The sequence below is a fragment of the Chinchilla lanigera genome, unplaced genomic scaffold (assembly GCF_000276665.1).
Source record: "Chinchilla lanigera isolate Chin_1 unplaced genomic scaffold, ChiLan1.0 scaffold00077, whole genome shotgun sequence".
Lineage (NCBI taxonomy): Eukaryota > Metazoa > Chordata > Mammalia > Rodentia > Chinchillidae > Chinchilla > Chinchilla lanigera.
The window spans coordinates 627042-640240 of NW_004955478.1; the positions used below are offsets into that span (position 1 = coordinate 627042).

The 13199-nt window shown below is 47.2% G+C and overlaps 1 long non-coding RNA gene across 1 annotated transcript in view; it reads left to right on the forward strand.

Annotated features, from left to right (window-relative positions):
• Nucleotides 1-848: 848 nt before the first annotated feature.
• LOC106146434 overlaps nucleotides 849-13199 on the forward strand; it is a 50532-nt gene continuing 38181 nt past the window's right edge. The window contains exon 1 of the long non-coding RNA XR_001230870.1: nucleotides 849-906. This is a non-coding gene — a long non-coding RNA (uncharacterized LOC106146434). The remainder of the gene's footprint in view (nucleotides 907-13199) is intronic.

A 13199-nucleotide genomic window follows, 5' to 3' on the forward strand; every position in this document is an offset into this window, starting at 1 on the left:
TGCTACCTGCAAAGTGTTCCCTAAGCAAAATAAAAACTTACGATGCTAAAAAAATCATGTACATTCTACAGCTGAACAGAATGAGTCTGGGTGTTATTTTGTTATTTTCTTTCCTCTGCTTCCAGAGGGGAGTGATCACACTTAACAGACAGAGCATCTTGCAGGCGGTCCTGGCATGTTACTGTGCTGAGCAGGTCTCTGGCTGTCAGGACCGCAGAGAGCAGGAATAGGGTACATCATTCCACATTCTTACCTGTGCGCTTGTGCATCCTGTGTCTTTCTTAACATCCCAGGCCCTGCTATGAGAAGAGAGTTAGCTCTTCCACAAAGCAACCTCAGCCTTCAGAGGTTTTTCTGCTAATTGTATAGTTTACTGGGCCTTGAACCTGAACCACACATCACCCTGTAGCATGTCTTTTAGCTTTTGCTGAAGGCCAGATTCTCTGAGGTCAGATTCGGCTCACTATTTAACTAGTTCCTGGAGGGCCAGCTCTGGGCTTATAAGTTGGTAGCCGAATAACTGTAACTAGTCATGTCAGTGTCTCTCACACGCTGACATTGATTGGGTTCTAAAAAAAATAAAAATAAAAAAGGGTCGCACAGAGCTGAGTTAGCTTCCTTAAGTAGAAAGTACCATGTTAAGGATTTGGAGTTGGATGGACCCAGTTATACCCTGAAGTTCATATTAGTTTCATTTGCTCCCCATCAGTCCTACAAGTTTCCACTACAAGTTTCCAATCTAAAACTCCCACCAAGATGCCTGAAGGTGGAGCCGTCAAGACAGGACCAGAGGACGGAGAGAAGGTAGCACTGATTGCTTGGGGATCCTTTCTGTTGATGATTCAAGAAATTTCTTGGATGAGCTGGGACTCCAAGGAGCTAGGCACTGGTCCCTGAAACAGACAGGTATGTTGAACAGCGCTGACACGAAATCTTCAAAATGAGACTTTCCTTCTTTATAATGTGTCTATTTAATTGACAGTCTTACCTTTGCATGAACCAGGAAGTTTGACAGTTTAACTTCCTGGTGATCTCAGGAGAAGATGGTGAAGAGTGAAAATGCCAAGTAGGAGAGAGAGAGTTGGGAAGGAAACATCCCAGGAAAACCTGGTGACAGCCACCCAAGGAGCCTCTGGTGGTGGTTCTCCAGGGCCTCCCCTGGAGAGGGCTGGGGGCCATAGTGGTGACAGAGTTGGCTTTGCTTCCGTCGGCTGGGTGGCTGCCAGTGCGGGATTTAATTATTTCATTTGCGTAGCTTCGCTGCTGCAGATTTTTAAATGTTGAAAGCCACCCATTTATAAGCCTTGGCCTCATATTCTGAGTATTAGGGCAGTGACATATTGATATGCACACGCTAGAGTTGGACAAAATGAATGCCAGAGGAGGCCAGTCTTGGGGACGGACACACAGCCTTTCCTTCTGGGCTGCGGTTTCCCTGTGGGTAAGGTGGAAGGAAGGAAGAGATCTGACAAGGTCCTTCTAAGACTTACAGGCATTTCTGAATGAGCCCCCCACCCACCTTCCCAGGATCACCCATAATCCTCCTCTCTCTGGCTCCTACACAGCTATGATAAGAAGATGTCCTCTGTCCTCAAGCTCTGCTACGCAGGGAACAACCCCAGGCAGAGGGCCTGGAATGCAGGTTGTTTCTGAATACTCTCGCTTGTGACTTCCAGAAACGCTCACACCTCTTGCTTCCCACGTAGCAGAGCTCAGACCGCTGCTGTGTATGGAGCCCTGTGGAGTGATGGCATTTGGGTTCAAGAGAACCAGAATACAGGCTGCCCCGTGGGACGTGAAACCATGGTTCTGGAGCAGGGCAAGAACTACTTCTCTGTTCCAAGTGTTCCCAAACTGAGTCCAGTTTTTAGTATTTAAACCTATTTACATTTTTTTAAAATCAAAATGATTTAAAAGCAGTGGTTTTATACAGAGGAGATGGGGGAGCTTCCCCAACCAGCAAACCCCACAACATCGGACAATGTCTAGAGATAATATGGGTTGTCACAACTAAAGGAGGTGATGAACGATGCCCCCAGCATCTAGTGAGCAGGGGTGGTCAGGGACCCACTTAAATCCTATAGTGCACAGGATAAGCCCCCAGCACCCAGCATAATCTGGTCCAATGTGCCCAGTGGGCTGAGGCTGAGAAACACTATTTTTAAATGAAATTTAATGAGCCAGTATCACTTTTTGTGCAGTGAAAACAAATGTGCAAATAGTGCAATGAAATCAAAACAGTGTTCATAAGGTGCACAGAGTGTTGTCTCCCTGGCTTCTGAGCCTGGGGTTATCTTTCTTTTTCTGATGAAGGGAAATTAGCTCCTGGAGAGAGTTAGAGACACAGATGCACTGAAAGGGGGCTTTCTCCTGAAGTGGAATCAGTAAGATGAATAGAGGATGCAAGCGGGGGGGGGGGGCATTTCTTTCTCCTGCTGTGATTCTGTGCTGTTTGGTGCTGTGTCTGTCCTATCCCTACAGCCAGACTCATTGCCTTGGTGATGTTCCCCACCCCAAACTCTGAGAAGCATTGTCTGAGTGTTCTAAGCTCAAGTCTCCATTGCTAAGTGTCACTGCCTTGCAGGGTCCCTACCTCTCTGGTTCCATGAGTCCCCAGAGCTAATCATTAGACATAGATGGGAACCCATTCTCTCTTTTTTCACAGGTAGTTAATAATAATAATAATAATAATAATAATAATGATAGCCCCCTTTGGGCACAGGCTTTTTCATCTTCAAAGTGCTTTATAAACATGAGCTAATCTTCCTGTTCCCTGGTGAGGTCAGAAGTCCTGTATTTTACTGGATGGAGCCACCAAGGCCGGAGAATCAAGTGAGTCACCAGCAACCCTGGCTGGGAGTCAGGTGGGGTTGGGGTTGGGATTCAAGTTTACTGTTGCTGGACTCCTGGACATGTCCTTCACTGGGCCACACCTTTCTCCTGGCCAACCCTGTCTTGGTATTGGTGCCAAACCTCAAATTCAGGCGGGGCTGGTTTGTGTGTGTGTGTGTGTGTGTGTGTGTGTGCGCGCGTGGAGCTGTGTGTGTGACATTTCTTTTCCCTTTTTTCCTGTAGACTGCTCTTATAAGAGGTACTAAATACAGCCCCTTCTCTTAGTTTTTGTTTGTTTCCTGATTTCTCCTATGGTATGTAACCCTCCCAGCCCCGAGCTAGGGAGTTACTTTCAGAAAATATTTTTCCTGTGGACCTCCACTCCCAGGATGGTGTAGGAGCAGAACAGCAGCAATGTGGCCTTTCTTTCACAGGTTTGTTTGAAGATGTCTGTGGTAGCAGGGTCAGAGCCATAAGGACCGAGGGTGTCTGGCCACAGGCCGTGACTGCTGCAACGGGGACCACCCTGGTGCAGTCCTCCCCCTTGCGTGCCTGCAGGCTGCGGGAACTGCATTTGTGCTTACCGCTGTGGTGAGGTGCCCAGGAGAACTGAGTGCTGGGCCTGGGAGGCAGCCTTCGCTGGGTGACAGCAGCTATGTCATACCGGTTTCCAACGATGAAAACAAGAGCAATAATAATAAAGTCAAATCTTCAGGGTTCAAGTGACACTTAAACCTGCCTGAGGACACCTCAAGTCTCTGACTCTTGTGGCTCTGGGGAGATGATTCCATCGCAGGTGTGTGGGGTCCCGTGGCCTTTCACTTACTCTCTGCCGCAAGGTGGGATTGAACAAAGTAGAAAATGCATTTACGTCAGAGAGTGAGGGATGAGAAGAGCGTGGGGTTTCTCAGGTGTATGGCCAGGTGGTGGGTGAAGGAACTCTTGGTGGCAGAGACCCCTACGTGCCTGGTAGAAGGCATTGGAATTCTGAGCTGCTTTAAATCTCATCTGTGGTGCCATGGACAGCCTCAGCTCACTGCTGTGTATTCCTCTGAAGCCTTGGCTTTTTTGTCTTGGTCAGTGTGGGTGCTGTAAGAACAATACCATAGCTGAGCGTCTTAAATAGCAAATACACTCCTCTGGTGCTGGAGGCCAGGAAGTCCAAGGTCAGAGTGTCAGCGTGGTTGGCTTCCTTCTTGATTTACCAGCACCTGACTTCTTGCTCACTAGACTGTGGGGAGGGTGTGGGAGAGTTTATGGGCACTCATCCCATCGTCAGGCTCTATGCGCACGACCTAATTACTTCCCAAAGGCCCCAACTCTAAATACTATTATGCTGGGGGTTAGCATTTTATCATAGGTGCTTTGGGGGTCCATGATATCTTTCTGTGGGATCACAGGGTGCAACAGTGAGGTTGTAAAACACCAGGAATAGATGGAGAGAGATGCGATTCAGGACAATCAGCTACTCAAGACCCATGAGCAGTAGCAGAGTGTAGACAAGACTCTTGCCCTGCCAATGAACCTGACCACCCACGGCTTGTGGATGTGTGGAGCAACGGTGCGAGCAGAACCTAGCGGGGTGAGCTGTCGAGGGGCTGTCAAGGGGGCTTCTGGCCCAGGGCCCCCAGAGCTGGTGTGACATTGGGAACTTGGGTTTCAGTTGTCCCCAGCTCACTGTCTGGCTACAGCTGCAAGCAGCTCGCTTGTCCCATAAAGGTCAAAGCTGGTTGTTTGAACAGTCCACAGCAGCCTGCCTGTCATCTCACCCCTGTTACTCAGGGATCCAGTTCTCCAGAAAGCAGAAGGGTGACTCCATTGTGGCATCATTCCTCCTGACATTTCAGTTATTTTTTCAGGCTTCCTCGTTGCCATGGTTTCTAGCTAAATGCTGGTGAATGATAGGAGATAAAATGCGGTGAAGGCCAGGGTGAGGGTTCAGATGGAAATGAAAACACCCCAATCGAGGCCTAGGACCCTGGCTGACATCTCCCAGACCCCTCCTTTCTCCTTTGTGAGCAGATTTTTCCTGCCTGCCATCCTGCCCTCACCTCCTCTGCTTATTTTCCCTTATCCCACGGAACCCATCCACTCTCCAAATCACAGATGCTGGTGTGATAGCTCAGGAGGACCACCTCTCCTGTTTGCTTCTGCCTCATCCTTACCTTGACCCTTTTCAGACACTGTTTAAGTCCATGTGCTCATGGTTCTGGGGATCAAACCCTGGACCTCAGTCATTGGAAGAAGCTCTCTGCCACCAGGCTGCCTACTCAGCTGAACGGTAGGTTCTTGATTTTGAACTTGTCACCCCACCTCTCCGGTAGTTGTCACCCCATTCTTCCACATGTCTTGGGTTGCGGTTCCTTCCCCAGCTGGGCCCAGGGAGTTGTTTGTGGAGCTGACTAAGTGGACACCAGACCTCATTCCCTGTCTCTCCTCTGATCCTCTCCCTCGCTGTCTTGAACAACTTAGCCTAAACTTGTCTCAGCTTAAAGCTTTTCTTGGACATTGATACTTCATTGTTTCTTTCCTCGTACAAGAGAGGAAGGGGCTTCTGCGAATTCTCTACCTTATTTGAACAGCTCATCTGTTCGTTCCTCTTGGCAACCTGACTGCAGCTGTTAAAGCTATGAGGCTTGATTCTCCATATCCCTTACCTTTTCTCCTCCTCTTCTGATGCTCCTGGCTGTTCATTTCAGAATCTTACGTTCTGCCTTCCTCAGCAGGGATGAGCCTAGGCCAATGAAAATGAACCTTTCAGGGCTTTCAGTGGTACGAACGGTTCACTGCTGCATGTGTGCCATAGGTTTGCCTTGGACTAGGCTCTCGGGCTCTAGATTTAAATCCCTACCTTGGTTTTACCAACACATCTCTTGAAAACCACTCTCAAACACACATCTGTACCCTTGTGATTTCTTCAGAGTCAGCTCTGTGGAGCTCTTCTTGCCTAACTCCTCAAGCTCATGACCCTGGAAGTCCAGGGTCCTCTTGTCCTCTTGCTCCAGCCTGGGCTCTGCTCTGCGTTTCCACATTTCTCATCAGTGTGAAGTCATGGGGCCGGATATCAACACCAAGGCCTTCGTTTAGCTGGCCACTGGGACTCTAATTCAGAACATTGGCTTTGGGGGATGTGGGTACAGAGGATTAAACCCAGTGCCTTGTGCATGGTAGGCAAGAACTCTACCACTGAACTACATCCCAAGCCCTCATTTTATTTTATTTTGAGACACGGCCTCACTAAATTGCCTGGGCTGGCTTTGGCCTTACCATCCTCCTGACTCAGCCTCTGAAGCAGCTGAGATAAGTGTGTGTTACTATAGCAGTCGATGCCAGATTTTTGGTATTTCTACATAGTTTGGGCTGGCCTTGAACTCACTCCGTACTCTAGGCTGGCCTCGAACTTGTGGTGACCCTCCTGAGTGCTGGGATTATAGGCAGGAGCCACCATGCCCAGTCAATGCCAGGTGTTTAAAATCATCGGCTATGTCTTGCTCTCTGTCCTTACCAGGAGTGCTTGGAGCTCTGCCATCCTCAGTAAATGTGTCATAAGTGAATCAAGTATTGCTCTCCCACCTGTGCGGTGCTTTTAAATCCATTCTTCCCCTCTTCCTGTCCTGCACGGCACTGCTCTCGACAGGAGGTTGAGACCTCTTCCCCAGGGCTTCTCACCCTCTAGAATGTTGAAGATCCATTTAACATTACATTGTTCTGCACAGTCTCTTACTGACAAAGTAATGATTTAATGTTTTATCTAGTAAATGTTTGGAAAGTACATGTTTGTGTAAGCCATTGCATATTCAGTCTCGTAACAATGCTTAGTGTGTCTGTGATCTTGTGGGACCCTGATGTGAATTTTGTGGCTTCCCAGGAACTTGGGGCTGACATTTGGTGACCACCCACCTAGCTTTTTGCAGCCATTCCAGGTGCCCAGCCCTCCATTCTGTCTTACATTCTAGTAGGTTATGCACCTTTCTGCATGTCACCTGCTACTGAAGGACTTCCTGCTTCTACCCTTGACTTCATCCTGAAAATAGGCTACGTAACCTGGCATCTGGGCCTGGCACAGTCTCTCTAGCCTTAGGATTCATTCTCTTTTGACAAATATGGTCTATTGTGGCAGTTTTTATTGTTTTCTCCAGCAGGCTTTCAGTTCTGCTTGCTTGATCTTGGCTGTTCTTGTTGCCTTGCTGGCGAAGGCAGTTTTTTAACTCTTAAGAGCTACTGTGTCTATGAGCCACATCCAGCCTTTCTGATTTTACTAGTTCAGGAGACCCACTTGTTTACTCTGAGTAGATTATTCTCCAGATTTGTACTTAGGGCCTGCTCCCATGCAGTTGCTTTTACATACATATGTGCACAAGCACACACGTTTGATTGTATTTAGAAACCATTTCAATCAACGCAAAGAACACTCATAACCTCTTTATGTGTAACCCTCTGTTCTTATCATTTTAACACACTGACTTTATCATGTTCCCTTTCTTTCTGTGTTTTTCTTTCTCCTAAATCATATGAGGCTAAGTTACACATCATAGGCTTTTACCTCTAAATATCAGTGTATACTTCCCAAGAAATATAACCACAGTTATCACCTTTGCAAATTGATGTTGATGTAATTCTTTAATCTCTACCCATGTTCCAGTTATGTCAGTTGATCCAGTAATGTTCTTTATGACTATTTATTTCCTTTTAGTACACAATCCAGACTGAGCCATTGCATTGGTTTGCTAAATCTCTTGGACTTCTTTAACATGTCCCACCACCTTGAACTATCAGTAGTACCTGTGTGACTGTCCCATTAGGCTGCTTTTGCCACCCCATGGGACTGTCCCATGCCACCCGATGTGACAGTCATGGATGTATCACCGGTGGTTCAGAGTTATGTGGCAGCGAGATATATCCTATTGTGAATGTGTTAATCTGGAACATTTCTATAGCTTTTCTTGGTGTGTGTTTTTCATGACATGGACAGTTTAGAAGAATAGAGTCCTCCTTCCTCCTTTTTTTCCAATGCAGAATCCCTCATTTTGCATTTGAAGTTTTCATGGGATTAGATTAAGTTTATGTATTATTGGCTGGATCACTGTATAGGTGAGGAAGTGTGTGAAGGTAGCCTAATGTCCATGTGTCTCCAACTAGTGATGGTAATTTTGATCACCTAGATAAGTTGTTATCTGATTTCTCTACTATTCAGTTAACATTTAAAAGAAAATCTTTTGCAGCTTACAAGCAGTCTATAACTTCAACGTCACGCAAAGCTCCTCATCACTGTTTTCTCTTTGATTTAATATCCAGTGAAAATTCTTGCTTAGTGAAGTTTTCACTGTGTGGTTGCAAGTGGTTTTCCAACTCTCATACTCCTTTGTCATTTACCATTTGGGCCTTGACATTCTAATGTTGCCAGAAAACTTCAATTCTCCTGTGTGTGTGTGTGTGTGTGTGTGTGTGTGTGTGTGTGTGTGTATGTGTGATTGGTATGAACTCAGTTAGGAATTCCTAATTATTCATTGGATTTATTTATATTAGTACTTTGCTTAATTACTTTGGTAGTCAGCTTGTCCTGGATTTGGCCAATAATAGCCCCTTTTAACTGGTGCCTGTTCCCTTACACAAATACAGACTTTGCCATAAGGTCCTTGGGAAGATAATGAGCCTCTTGAGATATATTCATATTGTGACCCATGATAATTGTCACTCAAGTGTGGGGTGAGGAGGAAAGATGTATTTTGGGGACACTTTCTTGGGTTCCTCCCTGCTGCTGATAATTCACACCTATAATGAGATCTAAGACGCAACCACCCAAAGTATTTTATGGTTAGGAACTTTGAAATGTCACAGCACTAAATCTTCTCCTGCCTTATACCAGGAATCTAAGAGTGTCAATCATTGAGGTGAAATCTTCTTTTGTCTGAGAGCCTCTCTGAACCAAGCCACGCTATGGATCCATGTGTTTGACATTCATTTGAGAAAGATCAAATAAGAATCATCAAGTAAAGGTGATTTAGAAAACAAACAAACAAACAAAACAAAACAAACAGGAGTTGTAAATGCAAAAGCCAGCAAGGGTCAGGAAGCAAACAAAATGCGTGAGGGAAGCAGTGCTTGGGCGTGGTGTGAGCTGCTGTACCCTGGAGAGCACATGGCCCTTGTCAAGAAGGCAGCAGCTCTTGGCTTCTGTGGCTAATTTTGGTGCAGGGGTATGGATGTGGTTGCCAGATCTTCCCATTTTTCAGGACCACCCAGAAGACCATATTTTATGTAAAATCTTAAAAATTTTTTAATCTTTACATCTCATCACCTAATTCCAAAAATACTAAAGCACACTTCAGGTCTATAAGCTGAGCTAGCCAGCTGTGTATCCTATGACTCCTTTATACATGAAAGTTCAGTGCCAGGGACTTAAAGGCTGACCCTTCTGAGGATATAAATCAGTGATCTTGTGATTCCTTATCTAGAGGTGAAAACCCTAAACATTTCCCTTACCATTCCATTCAAAACACAAAAGGTACAAAGTTGGCACTTGTAAACCCAAAGCACTTTCTTTTCCTATGCATCTCAATTGCGTAGCTAATGACCACCCAAAGCAACAGGCCCCCATGGTTGGCCTGATCTGGTGTTCATGCATATGTAGTTCTGTTACTCAGTGGTTAGAGATGAATTATGAGCCTTTCCTCTAGGACTGAGCAAGACAGATGGGAAGGCCCCCTCTTCCCTGTTAATGCACACGCCCAGGCTGTCATCCCCCGCTCTCGCCGCCAAGCCATTTCCAGGAGGACCATCTTCAGTATGCAGAGTTGGTCAAGACTTCACAAATATTTCTACTGAATTGTTACCAAGAAAACCTTTGCTTTATGAATTTTTGTTTTATGACTTTGCTAAACCAAATACACTCCAGAAAGACATGCGGTGTTCCACTTCAGTCAAGAACTATGCCTCAGAGCTCTTTCGCTCTTCTTTTCAGTTCTAAAGAAAACTCATAAGAAATGCCAACTTACGACACATGACATTTTTCAGATGTGCAGGTTATTTCTATGCCGTTAAAGCCAACGCTGGTGACCTAAGGTGGACTTCTGATTTGAAAGGCCCTCAGGCTCCACAAGACGTTTGACCTAAAAGTGAAATAAAACCTTGGCTTGTGTTTGAAATGGACCTATAAGTTTACACTGCACCCTTTGCTTTCTTCTGTGAATGTCTGTCTGTTTCCACTTTCCATATAAATAGATCCAGAAAAGTAGACCTGTGGTAAAACTTCTTGAGATTCTTTCTGCTCTGAGGATTTCCCTACATAGGATGGTGTCCTAGCCAGCATTGTCAGGAGAGCCACTGTCACCCACCCAGCCATAATGTCACCCACCATTATGAATGGTCATCTAGATGAGGATTCTAACCCCTGCCATCTAATCTTTACCCTGAAATTTCCACGGGACCTTGGCATCCCTTTCCTGCAGCAAATAGCATCCCTACCTTGAGGTAAAGTGTCTCCCCTGTCTCTTTGCAGAGGGCAAATGAGTCTCTCTCAGCTTTACTTTTTGCAGACTCAGCCTCCCAGGGCACAGACCTGAAATGCAGTTGCTCACGCCCTATGTTTACTTTTATTTCCAGCCACATCTGGAGGCCAAAATTCATAAATTTATTGCCAAGCCTTACAACAGTTTACTGAGTTTGTACGTTAAGGAAAGGGGGAAAAAAAATGAGCTCCTGACTTGTCGAGTGTAAAATGGATGGAGAAATCGGTGGGCAGATCATAAACCCCGAGCGTGTTTATTAACATCTGCGGCCTGCCTGCAGACGGCGAAGGCGTGAGTTGGCTATGTTTGTCTTGGAGGTTGAGCCCAGAGAGTTCCATGGTGTGTTCTCCATATACATACAGCCAGGCATCTTTTTAACCCACCAGAGGCCAAGGGAGAGAAACAAGGACTGTTCAGAAGTAGAGGGCCACAGGTCCCATGGGGGGAGAGCGGGATGGGCACCCGGCTCTGTTTACAGTAGAGCTCTACAGTGGGTGGGCCAATTCTTGTGACGTACTTGAGGCTTAAAAGATGATCATAAATCTGCTGTCTGTCAAACAGGGCTGGCATTTTCTTTTCCTTTCACAACCAGGTTTTGTATGACTGAAAAAAAAGATTCAAAAAAAAAAATCCTCTTAAGTGCTCATGAGGAGTGTCCCTCGTCCCACAGGTGGGGCGGAATCTCCCAGGAGCACGCTGGAGGGTTCCGTTGGAGGCTGTGGTCTCCCCTCACTACTAGAGGATGGTGTTCTTATTATTTTTCTCCTTTTTTACCAAGATACTAGAGCAGGAGCAGCCCCACCGGATGGACCTCAGCTGTAGCTCCATGTTCTGCAGCGTGGTTTTTACCAGAGACTAGGCCAGTTTGCTGTGGGTCAGACAGGAGCACCCCAAACAAGCCAGTAGCTGCTTTAAGATGCTGCTTTTCTGCCATAAATAAAGCCCAAACCGAGGCGTGATTTTGTAGGGCCCCGGGGTGGGAGAAGGATGTGCTGATAGTGGCTGCTAGCCATGGACCCTTCGACGCGGAGAGAAATGTGCTGGGGATGTCCTTTTAGCCGGCGGTTTGGCTCTCCGGGACCTCACGTCTGAGGTGAGTCCGCCAAAGAAAAGGGCACTTTTTGTGGTCAAGCCTGCGCTTGGACGAAGCCCTTGGACGGAGGGAGTATGTGCCTGGAGAGGGCGTGGCCCACCAAGGAGGAGAAAAACCCCCTGTCTCTGCAGAGCGTGGCTGCCAGGTCTCTGGAGTCAGGGAACAGTGGACGACTGTTGGGAAGCTTGGCTGGCCCAGCATCCAGGTGTGTCCCGGCCAGTCAGCTGTGTCATCTCATGACAAGGAGCGCGAGGGTCCTGGTGTCTGCCTCTAGCTCCATAGCACCCACCTCTGTCCACCCACGCCAGAGCTTTCCATGCGTCCTGGGAGCAGCCCCTTCCATATCACCGAGTCTCCCGTTGGCCTTGACCCTCTCTGTGATGCAGGCTGTGTGAGCACAGGTCAGGGCCCATCATTAGTCCCCAGATTTTTGTGTTCCATTTCCTACCGTGGACAGTGTCTGGGCCAAGGTGCAGACCATGGGATCTGAGGAACTCCCTGCTTTTCAGGGCTTTTTCCCTGGCCCCTGGCCACACTCCCTGCTTGGTTACTTAGGCAGGGTTGTTCAAGGGTGTAAAACCAGCTGGGCTGAGGAGGTTAGGCTGGGGTTTAACGCAGTGGGCTGGGATTTCCCTGTGGACTGGGTGGGCGGGCATAGATGTGTCCCTGATAGGGACCCCTGGAAGAAACCTGGCCACTGACAGGCCAGTACTTTTCCGTTGGCGGGTGGGGCAGGGTGGAGGAGGACTTTGAGCCCCAGTGACCAAGCAGCCTAGGGATTTTCCAGGCCTACCTGGGGAGGTTATCTCAACTAGGGCCAGGGAATCAGGACACCTTCATTTTATCTTTTAAAGTGTTAACCAGGCTTCACTCTCATGGTGATAAAATGCTGATTGAACTTGCTGGAGGCCCCCATCAGTGCAGTCTTGGAACTGACTGGGCCCAAGAGGAATGGGCCTTGGCGAGCCGAGCCATATCTAAGGCAGCAGCTCCTGCCTCTGTTGCTTCCTTCAGAAGTTGCTGCTGTGGTGCCACAGAGCAATGTCCACTGGCAAGGGCTCCCCGCAGGTCTTACCTTACCTTGAGATCCTATCTGTAGTTTATGAAAATGAGCACTGTCCAGCCTTGTGTCCTCAGGGGTGTTACCTTCTCCTAAGACCAGTTATTGTTACTTTTTAAATTTTTAAGCACTTCTACTGTTTGTAGTGTTGACTTAGAGCTGAAGTACCCCCAGTTTTGTCTGTGGGTCGGCAGAGGTAGCCCCCATGTTAATGCATTGACTGACTTTGCCAGGCTGTTGAAGTGTCAGCTTGATTCCCCTTCCACGGAGAGGTCTTTACTGTCTTCCCACCCCCATAGCATTTATTTTTGCAGGAACTTCATGATTTATAATTGATTATGTTTACTTATGTATGACCCGTGTCCCTATCTAGAACACAGCCACATGGACAGGGCCTTGTATGTCAACTTTACCACCAACAAAGCCCAACTTCCAGTGTGGCACCGGAAGCCCATAGATATCCCATGAGTACTTGAGCTAATACCAACAAGTGGGGACCGGGGAGTAGGGTGTACAGCTACTTACACCCACCTGCTGATGGGTAGTTATGCCTTCTAGATATGTTCCTGGGCTGAGGAAGTTAGGCTGGGGGTTAACCCAGTGGGCTGGGTTATGTACTTGGCTATTTCCAGAGAAGGGGGAAGGCAGGAATGTCATTCATATTCATGTTTGATTTTTGATCTCTCCAAAGTACAGATGATCAGAG